At 43.1% G+C, this 27,770-nt stretch overlaps 1 protein-coding gene across 5 annotated transcripts in view; it reads left to right on the top strand.

Moving 5' to 3' along the window:
- Positions 1–1,647: 1,647 nt before the first annotated feature.
- The window catches only part of LOC126458007 (prominin-like protein), a 517,920-nt gene continuing 491,797 nt past the window's right edge, over positions 1,648–27,770 (top strand). For 3 of the 5 annotated variants that reach the window (XM_050094784.1, XM_050094782.1, XM_050094781.1), the window contains exon 1: positions 1,649–1,799. The gene's annotated coding sequence lies outside the window, so the exon portion shown is untranslated. Of the gene's footprint in view, positions 1,800–27,770 lie in introns of all 5 variants that reach the window. The other 2 variants (XR_007585562.1, XM_050094783.1) reach the window with 1 other exon arrangement.

The raw sequence follows: 27,770 nt of genomic DNA, 5'->3' as shown, positions 1-27,770 counted from the left end.
ACCACGTGATATGTACAGTCAGAGAATCAAATGGTTACCCAAGCATTAGCAAACTGTTGTAAATAGTGAAGGAAAATATATGATTGATGACTAAAGTTTGTGTTGTGTGTTCCTGTTTTGTTTATTAAACTTACAATAAATTAATAGGTTAAAATATACTCAACATGAAGGCAAAGCCTCTGAAAATAAGGCTCAGAACATTCTGTGGAATGGTTATGTTTAGTGGTTTCAAGCTGATGTGACAAATGCTTATTTTGCAAATAAGGCACAGGACAAATGTATCATCATTTAAAAGTAGCTGAGGTACTATGTGGGATGGAGGATGTTTAGTACCTCAGGAAGATGCATCTGTGTTTTCTAAGATGATTCTGATATAATTGTTGTTTTTCTCCAAATTCATTGTGTTACTCTTACTTATCCAAGAAATGAGGTTGCTTGCCTTTGAGACATGATTTATATTCTGTATGAATTCAGCCAGTGCTCTTCCCATTCCTTAAAATATTCTCTCCTTGTTAGCAGGAACAATCACAATCATCACCATGCCCATTATAATGGGTCATGCTCCATGAGGATGAATTGTTTTATAATTATCTGCTGATATTTTGAATCTGCAATGTCACCAGCAATGAAATGTTCTGACTATCTAAAGGCCTCATCTCTACTAGCGTTAATAGTTTCGCTTAACTGTGTAGTGTGATCTTAATTGAGCTCTTCAAAGCATAAACTCTCTACTTACATAAGAATAAACACAAACATGTTGTTAATGGCGTACGTGCCCTAGGTTATGCGAAGAAATTGGCATTGTGAAGTACGAGCACAACATTTTTCTGGGAAATAGTACTGTTTCACTGAAACTTGCGCCCATCAGATGACAAACGGTGACTCTGTAGTCTGTATGGTGTAAAGTACTGTTCGCAGTTATCGATCAGTACATAATATCTCTTAATTTACAATCGGTAGTTAGCTCTTGTAACAAAAATATCTTGGGAGTTTGAGTCGACTGAAATTTTACATCGAATTTGTGGACAAAAGTAGGGGACGTAGCAATTACATTGTCAAATTGTAATATACATACTTTTCCACCCTATTCGTGTGCATTATTATATAACTTCTAATTGTTAAGACAACACAGACCGATGAAGGAAAATGGACAAAGGGATAGATCGTGTCATTGGGCAAGATCAACCAGTCAGTTGCTTTAATTGATGCAAAAGTCATGGAAAACATTAACCGTGATGTCCGTACGAGTCGACCACTCCCTACTGAAGATGCTCTCAGCTCTCGCCACGGCGCCATACGCTCGTAGTGAAGTAACTATGGAGTTAAATGACGAATGAGCGCTTGCTTCTGGATTGCGTCTGGTGGATTTATTGTTTGCACACGCGTCTGACGACAGTTTTAACTTTCCTATCCTCCCATCTTACAGCACAAGCCTTTCGGCATGAGCGGTGCTTAACCGGCAAGTTTCCGAGTTTGTGCTAAGTCAAGGATACACGCCGGTAACGGACTAACGGGTAAACATAACGAGCGACTAGCGTGCTGTGTATCCACATCCAAGGACCATCCACGCATAGAGAATCTTTGGACGGCACGCATGTAATGTAAATTGACGTCTTCTCTGTTTGCTGTCTTTGGTGTTTACGAGCTGATTTAAAAAAAAAAAAATGGTTCATCGAAAGCTTTGTTTCTGTAGATGCTGGGGGTGCTTAGTTTGAAACCCAGTGCGCAGTAAGAAATGGTCAATTTAACCGTTGTGTGAGTGTCACCTAAGTGGGCTGTCAACCCTGCATGCGTCGAAGGTAAGTCATCAACCTTTTACCGTAACTGCTCAGCTGTGTTTTCATAATTTTGTTAGTGGAGTCAGTCGGGCACTTGTACTGGCGGTCGTGTTCAGAGACAGAATGTAATAGGGACTTGCTTTGTTCAAATGCGTCCTTACTGTGTGAGTGTTGTTTATTGTTTTATACGTCTCTGAAACAATAAAAAGTAGTTGGAAGCTAGTTCATAACTGGACAAGGTTTTCATTAGTCAGCATGGTCTGGTATACGTTTTAATGCAGGTGAGATGTGATATTTTTTTACCGCCCCTTTGCAGTATGGACGGTGCCGGGATATATCTGATTTATGAGAAATAATCAAATCTCTCTCATTTTCTCCAGCTTTCTTTTAGTCAGTGTATCGTTCATTACATATGTTGGAGCGGTTTTACGGTATACAAGAGCAACTTAACTTACCATAGATGTGCTGGCGTACGTAAGTGAAAGTATATTCAACAATATGGGGTATGTGTAAAACAACGTATGTTTTCTCATGGGTGCATATTGTGCCTCTCTGGTATTTCAGAAGTCATAATGCACTAAAGTTAAATTCTTATTTTTGTTTATTACTTTCGATGGGAGGCAATATAAGTGGTTTGCCACACATTCAGACTATAATTATTACTAGAAAATAAAAGCTAAATGCACTAGTTTTGTAAATGGGGAAACCAGTGGCAGTACAGTTTGAAGGATGTAAAATGACAGTTGAATTGAAAGGAGTTGCTTCATCACTTGAAAATGACTTTGGAATGTTTCTTTTGAAATATGTCATTCTCGTCATATCAAAATATGACTTTTGACTACAGCCCTCTTGTTTGTTTCATTTATAAGTGTTGTTTAATGGTTTTGGTGCTGCAATTGCCTTCGGCTTTTGTAAGTTATTGAACTTGACACGAATTCCGTAGGAACTGTATTAGTGGCCATCATATGTTTGCCTTTATGTGCGTTTGCTTTTATGCTTATATGTTTTATGTTTTCTGTCTGCTGCTGTAAAAGGAAACTGACAATACTGGACATCAGTGTGCAGCTATTGTGGATTGTTATTTACATCCTCCTCACATAGTATCCTACATGCAACAAGTTTTGAAGATATCCATAAGACACTAAGCAAAGATATGTGTTGTTGTGGACTCTTAAGCATAACTGGCAAGGCTGTAAACATTAATCAAACAAGGCAGTTTGAGAAGCTGTTGATGGTGTTGAGCCACAGTCAAGCTATAACTTTTTAGAAGAGTAAACAGTAATTTGACTGTGTATTATATTTGTTTGTACTATCCAGATTTCAGCTTTGATGCCATTATCAAATATAATGCTAAAGGTCTAACAACCTTTAGAATTGTAATTCAAATGGCGGTTTGCTCTTTTAAGAAGGCTGTTTAACTTTGTTTGCAGTTTTGGATGCAGTTTTTTTAACAAAGCTATGTGACCGCAGTCAAAATTGAGCCAGGTACTATCATCAAGTCATTAATTGCCCTTTTGATTGTACAAATTTTGGCAGTCTGTAGTATCCAGAGATTTAGTGATGGCATGCAAATATGTTTGAAATGTGCAACAGCACACACAAAATTATATAGATTTATTGAATAATGACACAACTGATATCTACATCTACATTTATACTCCGCAAGCCACCCAACGGTGTGTGGCGGAGGGCACTTTACGTGGCACTGTCATTACCTCCCTTTCCTGTTCCAGTCGCGTATGGTTCGCGGGAAGAACGACTGTCTGAAAGCCTCCGTGCGCGCTCTAATCTCTCAAATTTTACATTCGTGATCTCCTCGGGAGGTATTAGTAGGGGGAAGCAATATATTCGATACCTCATCCACAAACGCACCCTCTCGAAACCTGGCGAGCAAGCTACGCCGCGATGCAGAGCGCCTCTCTCGCGGAGTCTGCCACTTGAGTTTATTAAACATCTCCGCAACGCTATCACGGTTACCAAATAACCCTGTGACGAAACGCGCCGCTCTTCTTTGGATCTTCTCTTATCTCCTCCGTCAAACCGATCTGGTACGGATCCCACACTGATGAGCAAACTCAAGTATAGGTCGAACGAGTGTTTTGTAAGCCACCTCCTTTGTTGATGGACTACATTTTCTAAGCACTCTCCCAATGAATCTCAACCTGGTACCCGCCTTACCAATAATTAATTTTATATGATCATTCCACTTCAAATCGTTCCGCACGCATACTCCCAGATAGTTTACAGAAGTAACTGCTACCAGTGTTTGTTCCGCTATCATATAATCATACAATAAAGGATCCTTCTTTCTATGTATTCGCAATACATTACATTTGTCTATGTTAAGGGACAGTTGCCACTCCCTGCACCAAGTGCCTATCCGCTGCAGATCTTCCTGCATTTCGTTACAATTTTCTAAAGCGGCAACTTCTCTGTGTACTACAGCATCATCCGCGAAAAGCCGCATGGAACTTCCGACACTATCTGGAACCCTCCGTTCCTCTAGAGACATGCGGTACACGGCTGTTAGAAGGGGGGCAAGTTCTTTCGCGTACTCTGTGTAGAATCGAATTGGTATCCCGTCAGGTCCAGTGGACTTTCCTCTATTGAGTGATTCCAGTTGCTTTTCTATTCCTTGGACACTTATTTCGATGTCAGCTATTTTTTCGTTTGTGCGAGGATTTAGAGAAGGAACTGCAGTGCGGTCTTCCTCTGTGAAACAGCTTTGGAAAAAGGTGTTTAGTATTTCAGCTTTACGCGTGTCATCCTCTGTTTCAGTGCCATCATCATCCAGGAGTGTCTGGATATGCTGTTTCGAGCCACTTACTGATTTAACGTCAGACCAGAACTTCCTAGGATTTTTTGTCAAGTCGGTGCATAGAATTTTACTTTCGAATTCACTGAACGCTTCACGCATAGCCCTCCTTACGCTAACTTTGACATCGTTTAGCTTCTGCTTGTCTGAGAGGTTTTGGCTGCGTTTAAACTTGGAGTGAAGCTCTCTTTGCTTTCGCAGTAGTTTCCTAACTTTGTTGTTGTACCACGGTGGGTTTTTCCCGTCCCTCACAGTTTTACTCGGCACGTACCTGTCTAAGACGCATTTTACGAGTGCCTTGTACTTTTTCCATAAACACTCAACATTGTCAGTGTCGGAACAGAAATTTTCGTTTTGATCTTTTAGGTAGTCTGAAATCTGCCTTCTATTACTCTTGCTAAACAGATAAACCTTCCTCCCTTTTTTTATATTCCTATTAACTTCCATATTCAGGGATGCTGCAACGGCCTTATGATCACTGATTCCCTGTTCTGCACTTAAAGAGTCGAAAAGTTCGGGTCTGTTTGTTATCAGTAGGTCCAAGATGTTATCTCCACGAGTCGGTTCTCTGTTTAATTGCTCGAGCCAATTTTCGGATGTCACTCGATGCTCTGTCCCTACCACCCGTCCTAAACATCTGAGTGTCCCAGTCTATATTTGGTAAATTGAAATCACCACCTAAGACTATAACATGCTGAGAAAATATATGTGAAATGTATTCCAAATTTTCTCTCAGTTGTTCTGCCACTAATGTTGCTGAGTCGGGAGGTCGGTAAAAGGAACCAATTATTAACCTAGCTCGGTAGATGGCATGAATTACAGGCCATTCATGACTCATTTCTGTTGCCAAATAATGGGATGTAAAGCAATTTTTGTTGTTGTTTCTGTGTCACGAGTCAAAGCTGGGGCCCAGTAGCAATATTTTGGTTGACCTACTAATTCAGATCAGTGTGTGGATCGGAGTGTGGAAATTCCATTTTATGACATCATACTGTCTAGAGACAATTTTACTCTGCTGTAGCTTTGGTGGTGGATAATAGTTGTGCTGATACACGCCACTTGCTTGTTGTTTTGTCTCATAAGTGATGGCGATTATTTTCATTTTTACTGTAGTGTACGTATCCTCCTGCTGACCCATTGCAAAGTAGTGTATATTGTAGTCACATTGGACTGAGTTCTCCAAAGTTTTAAAAATTTACAGGAAAGAGGGCCATAATACTATACAAGTAGGCCTATGTAGTTGATTTTGGTACTGAATTTCTTATTGAGAAAGATTGTACTAGTATCTTAGTCAGATTCTGTGTGTAAAACAATTTTTATGATATTCTGCTTTCCTTTACTAATACTGCATTTTAACAAAAAACTGTACTTCATTAAAATCAATTCGAATGTATTTTAAATGTAGTTATTATGAAGATAAAGGTAAAAAAAGTTAAACAGCTTTGATAATGTTGATACTTCAGGATATTCGAGAATTATTGCTTCTAATAGCCTGCTTGTATAAGACAGAACATTATAGTATCTGGTAACGCTGTTTGGTGAGACATCACAACTGTTTAAGGAATATTTTGGATCTGACTGTTTGAAGTTTCACTAAAAATCAGTTTTACCTGTGTCATTAGGTAACTATTTGTGATAAACGTTTATTTTTGATTTGTGCTGTCAAACGCTTTTCTTTTATCATCTGAAACGACAAACGTAAATGTGGCCCAGGGAAACTGACGCTCTTCAGTTTTTTTTTTATCAAATAGGTAAAATCTTCGACACTTGACAGATGTGAAGGCCGTTGCTCACGTTTGGCCGGCGTCAGCGACAGCATAATTAGGCCGGTCATTGTGGCGCGGCCTTGCAGCTCAGTGTTCCGCTCCACAACTCCTGGTGCTCCGCTCCGTAACTTCGAATGCTGTGTTCGCAGCGCCGCCCCCCCCCCCCCCCCCCCTAAAAAGTGAAACATATATAGAAACAACCTAAGTTGCAAGATTCACTTTTTATTTAACTAATGACTAGTTCCGGCATACCTGAACCCATTTTCAAATCATCCGGACTGACAAAACAGTATTTTCCAGAATAACATATAAACCTTGTGATCATACATTACGTATAACAAAGTCAAGTTTGTATGCTGACTGGGTCCACTGCGTGCAGTGAGCGCACAGGCGGGGTTAGAGGCAGGCTGGAAACCCCCACGGAAATTCCTCGAATGATTCGGCGTTATGTTTGGGAGAGCATTAGATAATTGGTTAGGCCACGTCTTTTTCCGACTCTGGGGTGAACACTAGTTCTTTTAAGCATTCATAGACACCTCCCCTAGAAGTGATAACCGTCCACTATATAGTGTTGCAGTAACTTAGTTCTCAATCGAAGACAGTTAGTACATTTAACGCAATATAAACAGGTGACCACTCCCAACTTCATGGAGGGAAGACACCAACAGCCTGGATTCAAAAGATATAACTGTAGCAAACCCAGAAGTATCAGTGTAAGATCTCCCCCATAAGTGAGAATATTGAAATCCAAGCATTGACGTCAAAGTGCCAGAGTTGGAATTACTTCCAAAAAGGAGTGAAGGTCACATAATACCACGGACAGAAAGCTAGTCAAAACCTGAAGTGATATTTGTCATAGTAGAGAAGAATTTCAAATCTACTGAGATAGAAATTGAAGCTGCATGTGAGATTATTTGGACAAGACTCCGTATCAAGGATGGTCATAAAATAATTGGATCCTTCTGTCACCACCAGACCCACCTCCTGCTTCAACCGAAAACTCTGGTCGCTTGTACGCACAGGGTGGAAAAACATGGAAACACCAGAAACAATACATTACCATGGTTAATATGGTATAGAAAACACGTTGTCGGTCAAAACTATGTCTAGTCTTCTTGGAACGGATTAAATGGTCTTGTATGGTTCTTAAGGGGATTCTTCCTGAAAAAAGAAAGTTTGAAGTTAAGGTAATGATGAAAAAGGCGGATAGCTATCATGCAAACTTTTCTCCAAAGTAGACCACGAAGGCCCAATAAGACTGAGGTCTGGTGACTGGTGGCCAGAGGAGATGCGACAGTTCATGCCTGTGCTCACAAACCAACCCTGGATGATGCGACATGAATGCACAGGGGCCCTGTGTCATCTTGCAACGCAACATTAGTCTTTGGGACCAAACATTGTACCATGGGATGGACCTGACCAGCCAAAACGGTCTCATAATTGTTGGCAATAATGCGACCTTGCAGAGTAACCACGGGGACCATGGAATACCCCCGCCATGTTCACTGTTGGGACGTAAGCTGGGCCAGAAGATGGAAACAGTATGAAACAAGACTCATGCGCCAAATGATATCCTTCTACAGTCCAGGTTTTATGGCTTCGGCGCCAAGTTTTCTTGTTTGGGGCATTTACTTCACTGGTCGGTGTTTTAGGAATTCCAGGTCTCCCTGATTATGGAGCTTCGTCCACGTCGTTTTGGTGCTGACAGGGTTCGCGAGTGCGACGTAAAGTTCTGCTGTTGCTGTTACCGCTGTCGTCCGCCTAGTTTGTCGTTAAAGCCCTCATCAGTGACCGTCCGTCACGATCAGTCTACACACACTTTGTGACTTGGGGATGTTGTTTCTCAGATTTCACTGCATGCTTTTTAAATCTTCAGTACTGTGCTTCTTAAAATTCCACCTCTTCGGCTTCCGTTGTTACGGAAGCACCCACCGTATAAGCATCAACAGTTTGCACACGTTCTAATTCGCTAACTTTGGCCGAAACTGTCACCGAAGCCGAAACTTTCGTAATTAAGTTAAATTTCGCTAAATTTACATTGTACCCCAAATCATTAGATTCTCACAACTTTGCAACAGATTATCCAATTAAAGAAAAATAAGTGTTCAGTGTATTAACGAATCACTTTCTTTTGAATACAACGTAGATAAAGTAAGAAAGCTATTGAACTACAATTTATATTAATTATAAGTATCTTGTTACCTATCACAGTCAACTAGTGTTCTCAAGAACTTTTTGTTACTAACAGGTTGATTGCTAAATGCTTATTCTGTAATATATATTTTTTACAGTATTTGGTAGTCTTAATTCAACAACAAGCCGTTAATTAAATCACTGAGATTTTGATTTTGATACCTTTGTTCCCTAAGCCTCAAAATAACGATATGGTCATATCTTCGAGACAAAGAAAATTGAATTAACATACAAAATTATTAGCAATAAACTAAAAAAATATTAATAGACAGAAGTAACATCAGAAACATTTTAAATGTTCAGCCAATTTAACATTTCTAGTATCCGTAATTAAAAATTTTTATATTGTAAGCTAAGAAAGTTTTTCCACATTTTCATAGAGCAAATTACGTCGACGATCTGCATGAATTTGTCCACCGGCACTGAACAGCTGCTCACTGCGGTGGAAGTGGCCCACGATTCTCCTGAACTTACTTTTATTATGGCTTTAGTTTGTTCCTTTGAGAACAAGGAACCCATAGACTGATACTGCCCACGCATTGCACAAACCGTATTTGGTGCATTGTCATGTAATATCAGAAAAATCTTTCCGCTTTACACTCCATACATTAACTGTCTCTGTTAACCTTTGTTCAATGTGTTGACTTGTATGATAATGTTCTAACATAGTTCCGCTCGCTATAACTTTAAAACGTTGGTGTTCAATGATGAAATGCTCTGTATTGCTGAGAAATGAGCTTGTTTTGTTTGCGTTGGTCCATGTGTCTGTGGTGGCATTTAACCACTCACATTTCGCAATCAGACCCTTTATTTTGGCTTTCACTTTGCCATAGGTCTGCCGCATCAACGCTGTTCTAAGGAATTTTTCAGATTTGAGCCGATATTTGTGAACAGCTTGTGGATCAGTAAAACTGAGCAGTCGGAATGTATCGCCCTCTATCAAAGAATACGGCAACATATCAGTAATTATTAAAAGCGTTATAGCTTTTTCTATTCTTGTCGTAAGTTCGTGGTCGTCTGGCCAGTGTGCTGACTTAGTGATCAAACTCGGAGTAGTTGGTTGAATTAGATTCGGTTTTTCACCCTTCTCGTTAGCGGTACTCAGTAATGCATAGGAATCCGCCTGCTATGATTTGGTTTCATTTTTCAAGTCGTCCAGTTCTGACTGACGTTTTAAAACCTGTAGATCCATGAAATTTTGATAAAAGTTGCTTGGATTCATAGCTGCCCCGGGCGCTCCGAGGCCCCCTGTGCTTTCCAAGGGAATGACCATACCGTGACTGCCCAACGTAAATGTTTTGTTGCAAATGGCTATAGATAAATCGGTGGTAATTTCATTAAAAAGTACTTTCATTTGGGATTGGTTTCTCTTTGTTATGACATTTTATACTTATAAAAAATTAATGAAGTTGGAGAATAAGTAAGCTGAACTAGATATAGCTACCACAAAAAAATTCCACATCATATTAAAAACGTTACAATTTTGCTATCCTCATGTGGGAACGTACTCTTCAGGTGTACTACAAACCTGCCAAGTAGATACTACGAAATGCTATAGCATGGACATGACTAATGACATATCACACCATAACACAAAATATGCAGAAAGGAATAATTTGTTTGCTTCCATAAGTAGCCTTTACAATTCCTTCGTTGCTTCATACAGTCATATTCACTTCCGTTTTTGCAGTCGACTAACAACCTGACATATCTGCTGTTTCTCATTCCGAATTACGTAATGCATATTAATTACAGTCAGTAAATGAACGTCAATCAGTGCTGTGGAAAATGTCACAAATTGTTCAAATGACTCTGGGCACTATGGGACTTAACAAGTGAGGTCATCAGTCCCCTAGAACTTAGAACTACTTAAACCTAACTAACCTAAGGAAATCGCACACATCCATGCCCGAGGCAAGATTCGAACCTGCGATAGTAGTGGTCGCGCGGTTCCAGACTAAAGCGCCTAGAACCGCTCGGCCACATTGTCCGGCAAAATGCCACAGTTCCGACTAACAGTATGATTGTTTTCAGTGTAAATTTACGCAAACTCAATCGGTAAAGCTGTGTCCCACATGACCAATGTTTTCTAAGCCCATGTTGGTTATTAAAAAGAAGCCCTTCGCTCCCTAAAAAACTTAATAAAACCAACATAAAGAGTATGATAACCAGTTCCATTGAGTACAATATTGGGTAAGTCAAATTGTTATTGAATCAGTATAAGAATATCACTATTAGATACGATTACATTATATTGCGATTAACAACAAAATACAGTTTTTACGGGCGAGGAGAGACTCCTAATAGTTAAACGGCGCACCGACAACTGAGGTCAAGCGCAAATGTTGACTGGATGCATTCCGAACGCGACCCGAGTGAGTTCACGAAAGATGGTTGCGGTCAAGCCGAAGATTCGGCTGAGTTCTGGCCGAAACTGCGGCCGAAACTAGTATTTGTAGCCGAAACTTGTCAAACCGAAACGAAATTTCTGTCGGCCCTTAATTTTTGCTTTATAACCCTGTACTTACTCGGCCAGAAGTCGTGTTGTTCTTGCTACCACAATTTTTTCCCACGATAACTAACGCAGCCTAATCATTTTTCTTTTTGAATTCTGACTTCGATACTCATTAAGAGAGCAGAGATTCCATGTTTATATGTAGGAAGCCAGTATTTTTTTACTGATAACGTCGTCCTTAGCAGTCGCCGCGCCTGGATTCGAATAGGATGATTATTTTGCTTCCGGAATATTTATCCAAGGGCAGGCCGTCATCGTTACGCCATACATGTCCTCAGGAAAAATGACTGATTTTTCATTGCTTGTAGCCGTTCTAGGTACCACTATAACAAGACCATTTTGGTTAATGTTACCACCCAGATCAGATTGCCCCTGTAATTACAGAAAAGGCTGCTTGTCCCTCTTCAGGAACAATGGTTCGGTCCCATTCACATGGGATACTCAAATCAGATCTCCAGCTACCTGACAACCAAGAGACTGGGAGACTGGACGACTCGAGTAGCCGATGACATTCACACAGGCATGACACGAGTCTCCTGTACTGCCAAGTCACTTGCGGTGAGAATGGAAAATTAAACCAGTTTCATTGGCTATGGGGAAAGAAAGTATGTGGCGCGCATTTTTGTGTGCGGTGGCCCCAGTAGTACAATGTCCAGTGACTATTAGTGATGAGCATATTACAATACAGTATTATTATTACCACCGGTAAAGGAGAAAAATGAGAAAGTTGTAGGTCATTACAGTATATTGACAATTTGTACTTATGAACCGTCTGACAGCAACGGAATAAAACACAATTTTAGTGCCATACGCATTTCGCCTTTATTTTCTGCAAGGCATCATCAGTGGCCTGGAATATCTACATATGTTAGCTATTGAATATACATTTTTGTCCCTGTGCCTTTAGGTTATAAACAGTTCTGGTGGTTGGTTTTTCCTATTAAATAGTAATGTTCTGAACTGTGCTTAAAGGTTGTGAGGACAATTTCTTACATATGCTCCTGTTGCATTTTTGGTGTTGTTCTTCTTCTTATGAACGCCAATTTGCGGTTTTTTCCCACATTCCACAGCACTAAGAACTGAACGCTTGTTTTAATGCAATGTTTTGGTTTCTGTTGCCGACTGTCAAATGTTATTGCCAAACTTATGAGTGTAATTATTGAAGTATCTGTGGTCTGTTCGTTTATGCATTTGTGTGTGTGTGTGTGTGTGTGTGTGTGTGTGTGTGTGTGTCCAGATGGTGTGCGGAAGAGTTTTTTTGTTTTATGTTATCATTTCCTTTATTAAGTGTAGTAGGGAGCCTGTGCTGATGTGTATTTGTTCATTTATCACATGTTTGTTTTCTGCTATAGCTTTCTGGATGTGGAAGTTTTCTTATGTTTGTCATGGTTGCTTATTCTCATTATTTTCATTTCTTGTTCCATGTTGGTAGGATGATGGTTATAGTGTTTTAAATGCTCTACACTTAATAAAGGAAATAACATAAAATAAAAACAACTCTTCCCCACACCATCTGGACACAAGCGCGCGCGCGCGCGCGCGCGCGCGCGCGCGCGTGCGCACACACACACACACATGCGCACGCGTGCACCCACACACACGCATGCGCACGCGCGCGCGCGTGCACCCACACACACGCATGCGCACGCGCGCGCGCGTGCACCCACACACACACACACATGCGCACGCGCGCGCGCGTGCACCCACACACACACACATGCGCACGCGCGCGCGCGTGCACCCACACACACACACATGCGCACGCGCGCGCGCGTGCACCCACACACACACACATGCGCACGCGCGCGCGCGTGCACCCACACACACACACATGCGCACGCGCGCGCGCGTGCACCCACACACACACACATGCGCACGCGCGCGCGCGTGCACCCACACACACACACATGCGCACGCGCGCGCGCGTGCACCCACACACACACACACACATGCGCACGCGCGCGCGCGTGCACCCACACACACACACACACACACATGCGCACGCGCGCGCGCGTGCACCCACACACACACACACATGCGCAAGCGCGCGCGCGTGCAACCCCACACACACACACATGCGCACGCGCGCGCGCGTGCACCCACACACACACACACATGCGCAAGCGCGCGCGCGTGCACCCACACACACACACACATGCGCACGCGCGCGCGCGTGCACCCACACACACACACACATGCGCACGCGCGCGCGCGTGCACCCACACACACACACACATGCGCACGCGCGCGCGCGTGCTGTCACACACACACACACATGCGCACGCGCGCGCGCGTGCTGTCACACACACACACACACATGCGCACGCGCGCGCGCGTGCTGTCACACACACACACACACATGCGCACGCGCGCGCGCGTGCACCCACACACACACACACATGCGCACGCGCGCGCGCGTGCACCCACACACACACACACACATGCGCACGCGCGCGCGCGTGCACCCACACACACACACACACATGCGCACGCGCGCGCGCGTGCACCCACACACACACACACAAGCGCACGCGCGCGCGCGTGCACCCACACACACACAAGCGCACGCGCGCGCGCGCGTGTGCACCCACACACACACACAAGCGCACGCGCGCGCGCGTGCACCCACACACACACAAGCGCGCGCGTGCACCCACACACACACATGCGCACGCGCGCGCGCGTGCACCCACACTCACACATGCGCACAAGCGCGCGCGCGCGCGCGTTCACCCACACACACACACACACACAAGCGCGCGCGCGCGCGCGTTCACCCACACACACACACACACAAGCGCGCGCGCGTGTTCACCCACACACACACACACACACACAAGCGCGCGCGCGCGCTTGCACCCCCACACACACACACACGCGCGCGCGTGCACCCCCCCCCCCCCCCCCCACACACACACACACACACACACACACACACACACACACACACGCAAGCGCACACGCGCGCGCTCGCGCGCGCAAGCGAGCGCGCACGCACTCGCGCACGCGAGCGCGCGCTCGCGCACACACACGCACACACACAGATACTTCAATAATTACACTCATAACTTTGGCAATAATGTGCACCCACACACACACACAAGCGCACGCGCGCGCGCGTGCACCCACACACACACAAGCGCACGCGCGCGCGCGTGCACCCACACACACACAAGCGCACGCGCGCGCGCGTGCACCCACACACACACATGCGCACGCGCGCGCGCGTGCACCCACACTCACACATGCGCACGCGCGCGCGCGTGCACCCACACTCACACATGCGCACGCGCGCGCGCGTGCACCCACACACACACATGCGCACGCGCGCGCGCGTGCACCCACACACACACACACACACACGCGCACGCGCGCGCGCGTGCACCCACACACACACACGCGCACGCGCGCGCGCGTGCACCCACACACACACACGCGCACGCGCGCGCGCGTGCACCCACACACACACACGCACAAGCGCGCGCGCGCGTGCACCCACACCCACACACACACACACACACACACACACACGCACAAGCGCGCGCGCGCGTTCACCCACACACACACACACACAAGCGCGCGCGCGCGTTCACCCACACACACACACACAAGCGCGCGCGCGCGTTCACCCACACACACACACACACAAGCGCGCGCGCGCGCGTTCACCCACACACACACACACACAAGCGCGCGCGCGCGCGTTCACCCACACACACACACACAAGCGCGCGCGCGCGTTCACCCACACACACACACACAAGCGCGCGCGCGCGTTCACCCACACACACACACACAAGCGCGCGCGCGCGTTCACCCACACACACACACACAAGCGCGCGCGCGCGTTCACCCACACACACACACACAAGCGCGCGCGCGCGTTCACCCACACACACACACACACAAGCGCGCGCGCGCGCGCGTTCACCCACACACACACACACACAAGCGCGCGCGCGCGCGCGTTCACCCACACACACACACACACAAGCGCGCGCGCGCGCGCTTTCACCCACACACACACACACACACAAGCGCGCGCGCGCGCGCGTTCACCCACACACACACACACACAAGCGCGCGCGCGCGTTCACCCACACACACACACACACACACACACACAAGCGCGCGCGCGCTTGCACCCCCACACACACACACGCGCGCGTGCACCCCCCCACACACACACACGCGCGCGCGCGCGCGCGCGCGCGCGCGCGTGCACCCCCCCCCCCCCCCCACACACACACACACACACACACACACACACACACACACACACACACACACACACACACACACACACACACACACACACACACACACACACACACGCGCGCGCGCGCACGCGCGCGCGCGCGCGCGCGCGCGCGCAAGCGAGCGCGCGCGCGCGCGCGCGCGCGCGCGCAAGCGAGCGCGCGCGCGCGCGCGCAAGCGAGCGCGCGCGCGCGCGCGCAAGCGAGCGCGCGCGCGCGCGCGCAAGCGAGCGCGCGCGCACACACACGCACACACACAGATACTTCAATAATTACACTCATAACTTTGGCAATAACATTCGATCTTTGGCAAAAACATTTGACAGTCGGTAACAGAAACCAAAACATTGCATTAAAACAAGCGTTCAGTTCATAGTGCTGTGGGATGTGGGGAAAAAACCGCAAATTTGCGTTCATAAGAACAACAACAACAACACCAAAAATGCAACAGGTGTGTAATATGTAAGAAATTCTCCTCGCAACTTGTAAGTACAGTTCAAAACATTACTACTTAATAGGAAATACCAACCACCAGAACTATTTATAACCTATAGGCACAGCGACAAAAATGTAAATTAAATAGCTAACATATGTACATATTCCAGGCCACTGATGATGCCTTGCGGAAAATAAAGGCGAAACGCGTATGGCACTAAAATTGTGTTTTATTCAGTTGCTGTCAGACGGTCCATAAGTAAAAATTATCAATATACCGTAATATTACACGCAACTGAGGAAGACAGGACTACAAAAGTCGTGGGTTCATCCTTACACTGAGAATAATATAAATTGTAGATCACAAGTTGCCTACTTGCTTGGGTGCATTGGATGGGAAACATATGCGCATTGAAAAATTTTGAGGGACGGACTTAACAAACTTCAGTTACAAACAGTACCACTCCGCAGTATTGTTGACATGCAGTGACGCTGATGGTTCACTCATTATCATTGAAACTGATTATGCAGGTAGAAATAGTGATGGAGAAATATTTCGAGCTTCAGCAACCAAACACTGGATTACAAATGGAAGATTAAACTTCATTCCGTTCGAGATTACAAGGTGATGAAAATGAATATAATTTCCCTTATTACTTTGTAGGAGGTGAAGCGTTTCCATTATCACGCTAATTGATGCCACCATACCCACAAAGAACACTCGATATGTAAATAAAATTTATCATCATAGATTAAGCAGACGAAGAGAATCTGTCGAATGCGCATTTGGAATGCTGACACAGAAGTTCCAAGTTCTGAGCAGTCCTATTCGTTCTCGAACTACAGGAAGAGTGGTGACAATAAAATCCGTGTGCATACCGCATAATTTCATTCGAAAACTTGAGGGTATCCAATACGGTTGTGGTGAACAACAACTTACGCAAACAGATCGTAAAGTATAGTAAGTAGGGCGTATTTATATTATGTTAAAAATTTTAATTAATGACAATGAATTTACCTGATAGATTAACCTCCTTGTCTCTTCGTGTCATGCTTTCTCTGTGACGTCCTTCCCCAATACGGTTGTGGTGAACAACTTACGCAAACAGATCGTAAAGCATAGTAAGTAGGGCGTATTTATATTATGTTAAAAATTTTAATTAATGACAATGAATTTACCTGATAGATTAACCTCCTTGTCTCTTCGCGTCATGCTTTCTCTGTCACGTCCTTCCTTGAATACTCTTTCAATTTGTAATTTTATAGTTCCCGATGTTTCTTCACTTTTCCCACGAATTTAAAATTAAACATTTGTTCGCACATTGCGCAACCCAGTGATACGAATGCAACTGAAAGACTGGGCGATTAGCGCGTTGGGTTGCATACTATCAAAGTCTTGGCGACTCTGGAACGCCACTACCGAAGTATCCCCGTGTGAACGACCGCACCTAATAACACATGCCGGGTATCTTAGTTGCAGAGTATCTCAGCCGCTCGGAGACTTAAAGTATCCCCGTGTGAGGAGGGCCTTAGTCTGACCTGTGCGCAGACAGGTACGTCTGTATCTGTAGCACACACACACGCGACCTCAGCAAGGCTCTTGATTCGTGTGGGGAAAGTCGCTGCTGGGAATGGGAAATTAAAGCACATTAGAGGTTCTAAATTCTGTTATCACATAGCATATCTCACGAACTCGAGAAGATTAACGTACTTCTTATGTCAAAGTTACTCGAAATAATGAGAATAAAAGGCTTGGACTCCTTGCCCAGTGAGGTCATAGGCTGAGTGACAAAGGTTTTACGTGGTGTTAATACTGGGTAGAGTATGTTACAACACTAAACAATGCATTGGAAAAAATTGTATCGTTTCGTTTAAACATGATTATTCGACTGACATGGAGAGGAATCACAAGTTAGTGAGTACCTCGGTAGCCTCGAAGCTTGTCAGTATCCGCTGGGTTGATTCAGCCCCCTGACAACAAATGACGACATGGAAACAAGCAAATAATTAACAAATAGTGAGCTGCTTGAAAAAAATAAGCGCCGAAACTGTCGCGCTACTCAGATGAGGTATTAACCGAAAAGGCTGCGAGACATACGATGCAATTTCATTGAATTCAGACTTCATTGCTTATTCATAGCTACTTTGAGGAAATTTTGGGCCTTTGAGTGTTGTTGAAAATAAACAGAAGTGAGGTAGATTTTTCATATATTGAAACAAATTTCATTTCAGTAATGTGAATGTACTGTTTTCATCAAGAGCTTCTCTATAGCGTGTACGACGTTTGATTCGTCTTTCTGCCAATCAAGTCATTAGAAACAAATGGTTTAAATGACAGAAATATAAGATTAGGGTAATTCAACAGAAGAGCTACTCACAACTTCGTTCTATGACAGCAGTGTATTGCATTTGTTTTTGAAATTGGTTTGACGTTATTCATCTCTCAGAATAGGTAGCCTAGTTCACATTAACCTAAATCAACTCAGGTGTTCTAAATTTGCCACGTACATTGACGAAAATACAGCCGTTTCAAACAAACAAACTGATGCTCTTCTATAGACCATTATTTTACGGTAACGTGCTTGCCTAAGAGTGCAGCACTGGTCATATTCTATCCAGATAGTTTAGGATTAACGACAATTTGCCTGTTTTTTCTCGATATTCTTGAACAAGAGGACTTCACGTCTCCTGATATTAAAGTTACCACCTGATCGTCTGTTTGGTACATTAAAAACAACAAAGCCGTTTGATGTTTAGGTTAAACAGTACCAAGAATAACGAAGTGCAGTTAAGATTCAGAGTGAGATATGAAACAAATTTATGTGGAATGGAGTAGGTCCCTACCCTTAAGGAAGACAAAGATAATCGTGAAAATCCTTTATTGTGGTCGTGAGGTTTAAGGCGAACTTGTGAAATGGCAGTAGTTGCCTTAAAACTCCGGGCCCACCACTTACATCTGCTGCTACAGTGCTTTCCTTTAGCACTTTTGGATGGCTCCACAGTAAAAAAGTGTCGCATCAGAAAAGCTGCAGAACTAACCTACCTCTCCTATAACTGCAAGCTGATGAATGAAGCAGGAGACGAGCTAAACCTGTTGATTCCAAGGAAAAACTGAAAAGTCCAAGCGAAGACAAAATGGAAAGGAACTCAGTAGTCAGCGAGGAATCAGATTCAAAATAAATCTGAGGCCGAGTCGGAACTTCATGATTCTTTAACTTACGAAGATCAAGAAACAGACAGAGAAAGTTTTTTTTAATTCGTTTGCAGTAGTATAAGTAAAAATACTACCTACAGGCTAGCTACTTAATATAAACTGTACTTTGTTTCAAAAATTACTTTTAAACTTCAGAGTTGTTTTCTTTTTTCATTATATATTGTCCGCAAGATTTGACTTGATCGTAAAAAGTTATGTTTACAGTCCAATTTATTTCCCCTAGTAACTATCCCCTAACCCTCAAGCACCGTTTTCAACTTGGTTATCCAACCAATAGAGCAGCAGTGCTGCAAAACATGTTTCAATACATCAGCTTAATTTTGTTTTACAAGTACTGCATATCAGTTAATCTTTAAAATGCCCAGACATTTACGGATTTTGGGCATTTGCCCCAGCTTATAAATGTCCAGGCACTTTACACCACTATCTCTACACCGCGCTGAGTTTGTAAATATGTATAAGTGGTATAAAAAATAAGATATATTTTATTGTAAAAATTCTTATGGGTGGGGGAGGGGCTGTACGCCTTATTGTAAGGGTTAGCAAGAGAGCTTGAAACAGGTGAGAGATTAACGGGGAACAAAAGTTCTTACTCTCAATTATAGACCGTATACGGGTAGGGCAGATAAAATCATCCAATGCATTTCTGATACTGCACAAAAGTTATAAATGCAAGGAAAAGTACCATATTTATGCTGGGTGTCAGGACACTGGTAATAACAGAAAGTGGTCTGAGTGTCTGAGTCTTAGACCCTTAACAAATTACTGAACCGAAGGACTGCCTAGAGTATGCCATGACACAACGTGCTTCTTGCTTACTTTCTCTGAAGTGACTGTTAGCTAGTGGTTGGAAGTATTGATAAAGCCAATGACTTGCCCATTGAAAACCTCTTTACATCCATTCTAGTGTAAAGAATTGGCCTGTACCAGTCTCTGCAAAATGGCACAACAGCATAATTGGAAATTGCCTATATAATTTTCAATGTAGTCTAGCGTGGTGTGACTGAGTGAGCGCATCTGAGAGACTGTGTTAATATTACGTCTTACTTTCTGGTCGCGCGCGGTCTGAGGCTCCTTCCGTGGGAGTCCTCCCTCGGGCATTGATGTATGTATTGTGCTTAGTTTAAGTTAGAGTAGTATGTAAGCCTAGGGACCGATGACCTCAGCAGATCAGTTTTTTTCCTAGTACCTATTTTGCAGTAAGAGTTTAGCGTGTGGTCATTAATATCTATTTTTTTTTTTTGTTACTAGCAGGTAATTTTTGTTTTAAATTGCATTAGGACTAATAGAGTTTTCAACATACTGATACTTCCACCAATAGATGTAAACCTTTAAACAGATCTACGTTCTTTGTAGTTCTGTAAAGACAGATTGTTTTACTACTGCCCAGTGTTCGGACTGAATAACATTGGGAAAGGCTACAGCACTCTCTCCCTCTCCATCCAACTGCTGCATCCCTTTTACGTCCTTTGATTCTAATAACTGCAATATGGTTTCTGTGAAAGTCGTAGATAATCTTTCTCCCCCTGTAGTCTCGCATCTCCCCCTGTAGTCTATTGCAGCTACTTTCACAATCTGAAATAGTGTATTTCAATCAACTCGGGTGAAAAGCTATACAGAAATCTACAAATGCTATGAACAGTTTGTGCTCTTTTTTAGCGTGACATCTAATATACTCGTATTTAATCTTCTGGAGCATTGATGTTCTCATGACAGAAGGTAAGTCACCAGTACCGCCTTTACTTGGACTAATCTTTGCCTTTCCGTTTTATAAGACTCGCGCCATATTGCATTCCGGTTTTCTCTGATTATTTGTTGGAGGACGTCTTTATAAGATTAAATCTTAACTGCTATGAAATATTTGCAGGTCGGTCCAACTTTGACCCGAATAATGAATGGTACGGTTTAATGTCGGTTCTTGATTAACATGCTTGTATAATCAGTGAACATTGCAATTTTTAATAGCCTTTGGATGGCTATCTATGTAGTCTAGAAACCGAAGCGAACCCATTAATGCTTGCCTTGTGGTTTTGTGCAGACGATACGGCAACGACCGGGAGCAACTATGATGGAACTCCTAACAATGTAATAAACTTATTTGTCTTGTTTTTTTTTTTTTTTTTTTTTTTTTTCTCTAAAGCCTCGCCGCTTAATTTGGCAGACGATGATAAGCGTCTCGTCTAGCCACCATAGTGAAGAACTCCCCATTATTAGGTAGTTTGGCGAATGCAGTGTGTGTAAAAATGTGAATGAAAGCTAAGTACTATGACGAGAGTGCCCAGAGTCCAACGAAAAGGTACTCCATAACTTGCCTTGACACGTATTGTAGATAAGGACACGATTGTTGTTATAAGCTTAATAAAATTATCATTTCCCAAGTTTTATACATATTGTTGCAAAAGGACTCTTACTTTGCCCATCAAGCTAATTCCAACTAATCATCACCATTAGTGTTCTGCCAAAAGGCAGGTTTTCACGGGTAGTTCTCCAGGCTGTCCAGTCTTCTGAAGAAGATTCTAACTAAGCAGTCGTACTAACAGTTCTTTAAATTTAACTTAACTCTGCACGTTTCTTTCTGTGCGTCGCATTGCGTAGTTGGGAAAGATTGTATTTCGATGATCAACATACATTATGGAAGTTGATTTTAATGTTAAGCGAAAGCAAGCAGACAGTTTTTGAGAATTTTCTGTGCTCGTGGCTGTGAAAGTGATTTTGAATACCTGAGAGGTCGTAAATACGATAGAATGTTGTAAAGCAGAGGAAATTTACGCTCTTGTTCTGGGTCGACCATAAAATTACAGAAAAACGGTTCATGTTAAAGGAATAAAATGAGATCTGTGATAAAGTGGTCACTCATATATGAAAATGTGGTCTCTCACAAACAGAGGAAATTGTGTGCAAGGAATTACTTGAATGTGCATCGTTTAAAGTTAAAGAAAATCAATATTCAGTACGAGACGTATCTAGTAGGGTAACAAAGGAAGTAGAGGTCACAATCAGGACGTATAAACATAATGGCGGGAAGAAACTTCATAAATTTTGAATTCAAATAGTTAAGAAGCAATGTTAACGAGGATGAGAAACAGGAATAGTTTTAAGAGATGTGTAGTAAAAACCGAAAAAAGAAACTTTCTCCGAGAAATCTGATTTAACGTTCAGGACTATTGTAACAATTCTGCAAACCCAAGTTAATGACAAAAAAACACCAAGCTAACGACGGCTGTGGGTTCCTTGTAAACGGGACAGGAAAGTGATAAAGCTTTATCAACCCAATAGGTGGTGTGAACACAACGTTGCGCTGCCAGATCTGCTCGTATTGGAGTTTGTCATTCCCTTGCCCTCCTCCTACCTTAAAACTTACCTACTCTACACTGTGTAGCTAGGTATTTTTCATCTGAACAGAACATTGGCCGAAGCTGGACGAAGCTATATGCGACGGGAAAACATCCTCAGACCGACCACGGATCGAATCCCTTTGGTGGATTTTTGGTGTATCGCTTAACATTTGAGTCGCCTAACAACATTCCGAATTATTGTTGCGAGTTGTTTTAATACTGAACCGCCCTATGGCGGTTCCAGTTGCGTTGTCATTGCGTGAGAAGAGTTGCAAGATTTAACGTTCTGCTCATAACTGGAAAAATTAGCATCATTTAAGGAGAAACAAACACAACAAAGCAACAGAGGTTGCCAAACAGCTTCTTAAAGCGATCTCTAGTAAATAGAGCTGCGTCACCGTGCCGAGAGTAGCACTGTTGACGAGGGTGCCCGTCCCCTTTCCCACCAAGCCTATTGCGCGTATCCGGGAAACTGCCGTTGAATACTGGCCACACGGTCTCTTTTTTTCGTGTTCCTAGGTCGAGCCTTTCTAGAGCTGCCCTGTGATGGGATGGAAATTTCAACAGCCAATCGTATACTTTAATTTTATAACGTCGATACGGACAGTAAAAGGACGAATAATTAGCAAGCAACTTTTAGACCCTGAGATAGCTTTGAACATGAACCGGAGTCTTAGAACTAGTACACCACTCTATGCCTCAGACACTAATCAACGAAGTAGTCAGTTCTTGAGGGGGGTAGCGCCGATGGTGCATCTGTCATAAAGAAAAGAATTTCCATAGGTAATAGTGAAGTTAGTTGTAAGTGTATATACCTGTAGAAGCAAAATTGCTCTTTAGTTTTCATCAATCCTCAACGTGCCCAACCTGGACAACAAAGCCGTCGTGAGTGAATGATTTCATCAATGCAGAATGAATGTATCTGTATGTGCTGGAATTGACGTTAAGCAACAGTCAGCCATGCTCTAAAAATGCGACCTGAAAAATGAAATTGACAGCTTAGTATACACACGGCCGGTTCGAGAACGTTTTTAGAGGCGATGCATCATCTGTCGCCCATCCCACAGATATTGATTTCCTTTCCGTGGGCTGTTAATAAGGCCTTTAAAAATAAGTATTATTCTAGAGATTGTGGAAGTGGGTTGTTTTTCTTTTAAAATAAGTAGCACATTTACATTCCTTCGTAACACAGATTTCTACATTTCACTTCATTGGTAATTATTAACAGAAGAAAGAACCCAACTCCTTTTAAGATAATACCTGTGAGACCACTCTTTAAAAACTTGTGGCGGAAAAGATTTTTAGCTATATAAATCGGGTAGATCACGATTAATAGCGGGAAATAGCACTTTGACAGTATACTATAACAGAAGCAAAAATGTTTCAGTAAACAAGGGACCGCAAACAGGCCGTTTGCGAGAGAATTGCGAATGTGAGGTTACTAACTGCCACACACGCGTCAGCATGAAAGAATGTCGTAGTATAAATTTATTTGAAGTAGACTTTCCTCTCAAATTTCCATTAATTGGTCTCAAGTTTCACCCATTGCCCTTTTTTACCCAGCTCAACGTTAAGGAAAGTGATACATACATAATGGGACATAGATGAACTCGCTACCGATATCACATACAACACGCCAATACGGTCCAAGTCAAACATACTCTGTACCTTGGCTTCCATCGTCACCAACCTCACTTCTTGGGAATGTTCTGTCTTGTATCATCTCAAAAATGGAGTGTACAGTACTGTCTTTGAAGAACTGGAATAACGAGTTGTACGGTCTTATCAAGATTTACAAGATGATCCAGGAGATGTTTGGAAGAATTTGTAACTCACTGCAGAGACAAGTGCAATATTTACCCCAAATGCGAGGGCGACACTTCAAACGCCTTCATACACACAACTGTACAGTAATTTGTAACATCTGACGTCCTAAAGTAGTACTTAATTTTTGCTAAGGTAGGCTTTGAGGGTGAAATTTGAGCCCAGTCGCATGTGAAAAAGTGTTTTCAAATACATTTGTACTAACTGGGGCCACATTTCATGCTGAGACCAGTTAGCGGCTCGTAACCACGCTTCCGCCGCTATCTCGCAAATAGTTTATTGCGGGTCCCTAAATTACCGAAACGTTTTTCTACTAAGAGTATTATCGTATACTTTAACCCAGTATACAAATTTTGCACTTGGATGTTCTGACGCCCCCTCTCAAGTTAGCGCTTGTGCCTTAAAACAGTCACTCCGTATCTGTCTTCGTATCGAAACCGGAACGTTGGTGAGGTAAACCTTACGTATCATAACCTTTTATCATTTGTCTCACAAACTTTACAGCCTGTAACAACACAAATGACGTTTTTGGAATTGTTTACTGCACATATATCTGCTGAAACAGATTAGTGCAGCTATTTAGATTCCTGGTGGTGGTAAAAATTTTCGCCCCGAGAATTTTCCTGGCTGCAGGAGGAGAGAAGGTGACATAAGATTCTTGACAGTCAAGCCTTGCGCTGCTGTTCTAGTTTAAATTTCAAATCTATCTCCAGGGCATTTCGAAGTGAGAACATTGATATGACTTTGACACAGAAATACTGAGACGGTTTACATTACCAAGAAAAATTTATCTTTTCGTTTTGGAGTGCGTTTCGCAATTTCGAACTATATCCAATACTGTGAGAAGTTTCATCAAAATGGATCCATTGACATTTGACGAGCAGTTTATTACAGACATGTTCATGCGCCTCGTACGAAAATGTGTATGAAGTATGACATAAAAGTTGACCTGATAATACACAGATTTTTTTAAGCATATGTATTTAAAATTTCGCGGACGAGGCATCTTACCGTTTATGAGAATGAATAAAAACTCTACACGAATCACGTATTATTAAAGACGTGTTCTGATTGGTAACAGGTGCTCAGACACTGGATATGTTTCCAATATGACAATAACTATCTGACTCTGCTGTATATGCTGGCGTATGCTACATGCTGTGAAACGTATGGTTGACTGGAGCATTTAGCTTTGGTGACAATTGGAGTGATGTGTACCTCACTCCTGATAAGCCAACAAAGAGAAGAAAAATACCAAAATAAAAGGGCGTTAAATCAAGCGAACGCAATAGACACTTAGCAAGTCCTACTCGATGTATGCGACGTTCACAAAGACGTAAATCAGCCTGTAATTTGTTGGGGCTCCATAATACTGATATCAGAAAATGCTGCACACAGCAAGCAGTAATGTGTATGGCAATTCCAGAAGTGTAATGAACAGAAACTGGACGTAAACTGATAATTAAGCGTAACTACAGGATTCCAGTCCAAATGTTCTAGGAAAATTTGTTGACGAGATCTTAACAGCAATCGCATGTACAGACTCAAATTCCCAGATGTGACTTATTCCAACTTTCAACAACCGCTCTTAAAAAACTGCAGGAATTATATCAGGTTGCCCTAGTGCCTAGATAGTCTGAAAGTGGTATACGCGCAAATCGTACTCCTAAACTAAACGGCCACGTGAGGACTACTGCGGGTACTCGAACAGAATTCGAACCCTTGCTTCATCAACTAGCTGTCTTTTTTCTGGGAGTTTATCTTGATGTTTTGTTTTTTTTTTTTTTAATTGTGTGAGCTACACTTTTCCATAACTTTTCTTTCGCCTGCTTTGACAACCACTCCTGGTTTGCCACGTAATGGACGAAGGGGCTGATGACCTTACAGTTTAGTCCCTTTCATTCCGAAGCACCCAACCAACCAAATGCCACCACACTAGGCTAAACGCAACGACATTTCAAATGCATGCGCCAGCCATCACCCTGGCCAGCTTGGAGGTCATCATGGAATGACTCCAATAGTGCGACGCTCAGGCCCCTCAACACCCCCGCGTCAGACGCGTCGTACATCGCAGGTCACCCCCACCCACCCTACACCACACACCAGTGGTGCATTTATTTGCCCCATCGTCTCACTGGCCCCTTGGACCACAGAGACTAACCGCACAGCCGAGTCTTATAGCCAAATCTTGTAACCTGCTTCCTGCATATTACTAGGATGAAATAGTGAGCGAGTAACGCTGGAAATGGTGAATGCCAATGGCATTGCGCCACACATTGCTCAAAACTAAACGGATTCTGGCTTCAACCACTGCCATGTGTAATCCTCTGAAAATTCATGTTTTTTAAACGCCACTAATGTTGTAAAGCTCCTGTCTCATTATTAAACGCTTTTCCTGGTTATTTTTGATTAATTTTGCTTTGCTGTCGTACTGAAGTATGAGAGCTTTATATAGAGAACATATTTTGTTACAAAATAAACCTGACCATGTCCTAACACGAATGTGTATCCTACTGTTTTCGAATATTCCAATTATTCAACTAAAGAATGGAAAATGCCACTTTGAAATAATAATAACAGTACAAGTCAGCTTACTTTGTTTTATTGTCCCATTAGCAAGAAACACACTTCCTTAACAGTGCGTATTCCCATTCACAAGGGAACCTCCCCATCGCACCCCCCACACATTTAGTTATAAGTTGGCACAGTGGATAGGCCTTGAAAAACTGAACACAGATCAATCGAGAAAACAGGAAGAAGTTGTGTGGAACTATGAAAAAATAAGCAAAATATACAAACTGAGTAGTCCATGTGCCAGACAGGCAACATCAAGGATAGTGCGAGTCCAGGAGCGCCGTGGTACCGTGGTTAGCGTGAGCAGCCTCGGAACGAGAGGTCCTTGGTTCAAATCTTCCCTCGGGTAAAAAGTTTAATTTTTTATTTTCAGACAATTATTATCTGTCCGTCCGTCCGTTCGATGCGAGGTAACTGCGCTGTAGTATGGGGACGCTACACCTAAAGAAACATCGAAACACACGACGGTCTAAACGCGAAAAAATTTAAAAAAGTTAAAACATACGTTTTGACTGAGCACAGGGAAAACTGTGCGACTGTGAAACTGTTGCATTCATTTGTTGCAATTTATGTGACAAACTCTTATGTTTTCATCACTTTTTTGGGAGTGATTATCATATCCACAAGAAAACCTAAATCGGGCAAGGTAGAAGAATCTTTTTACCCATTCGCCAAGTGTACAAGCTAGGTGGGTCGACAACATATTCCTGTCATGTGACGCACATGCCGTTACCATTGTCGTATAGAATATATCAGACGTGTTGTCCTGTGAAGGAATCGGTTGACCTATGACCTTGCGATCAAATGTTTTCGGTTCCCATTGGAGAGGCACGTCCTTTCGTCTACTAATGCACGGTTTTTCGGTGCGGTCGCAAAACACAGACACTAAACTTATTACAGTGAACAGAGACGTCAATGAACGAACGGACAGATCATAACTTTGCGAAAATAAAGTAAACTTTTCACTCGAGGGAAGACTTAACCAAGGACCTCTCGTTCCGCAGCTGCTCACGCTAACCACGGGACCACGGCGCTCCTGAGCTCACACTACCCTTGATGTTGCCT

This window comes from Schistocerca serialis, chromosome 2, assembly GCF_023864345.2.
Source record: "Schistocerca serialis cubense isolate TAMUIC-IGC-003099 chromosome 2, iqSchSeri2.2, whole genome shotgun sequence".
Lineage (NCBI taxonomy): Eukaryota > Metazoa > Arthropoda > Insecta > Orthoptera > Acrididae > Schistocerca > Schistocerca serialis.
Note: the sequence above shows the minus strand (reverse complement) of the source record. Positions and strands in the feature narration are given on the sequence as shown.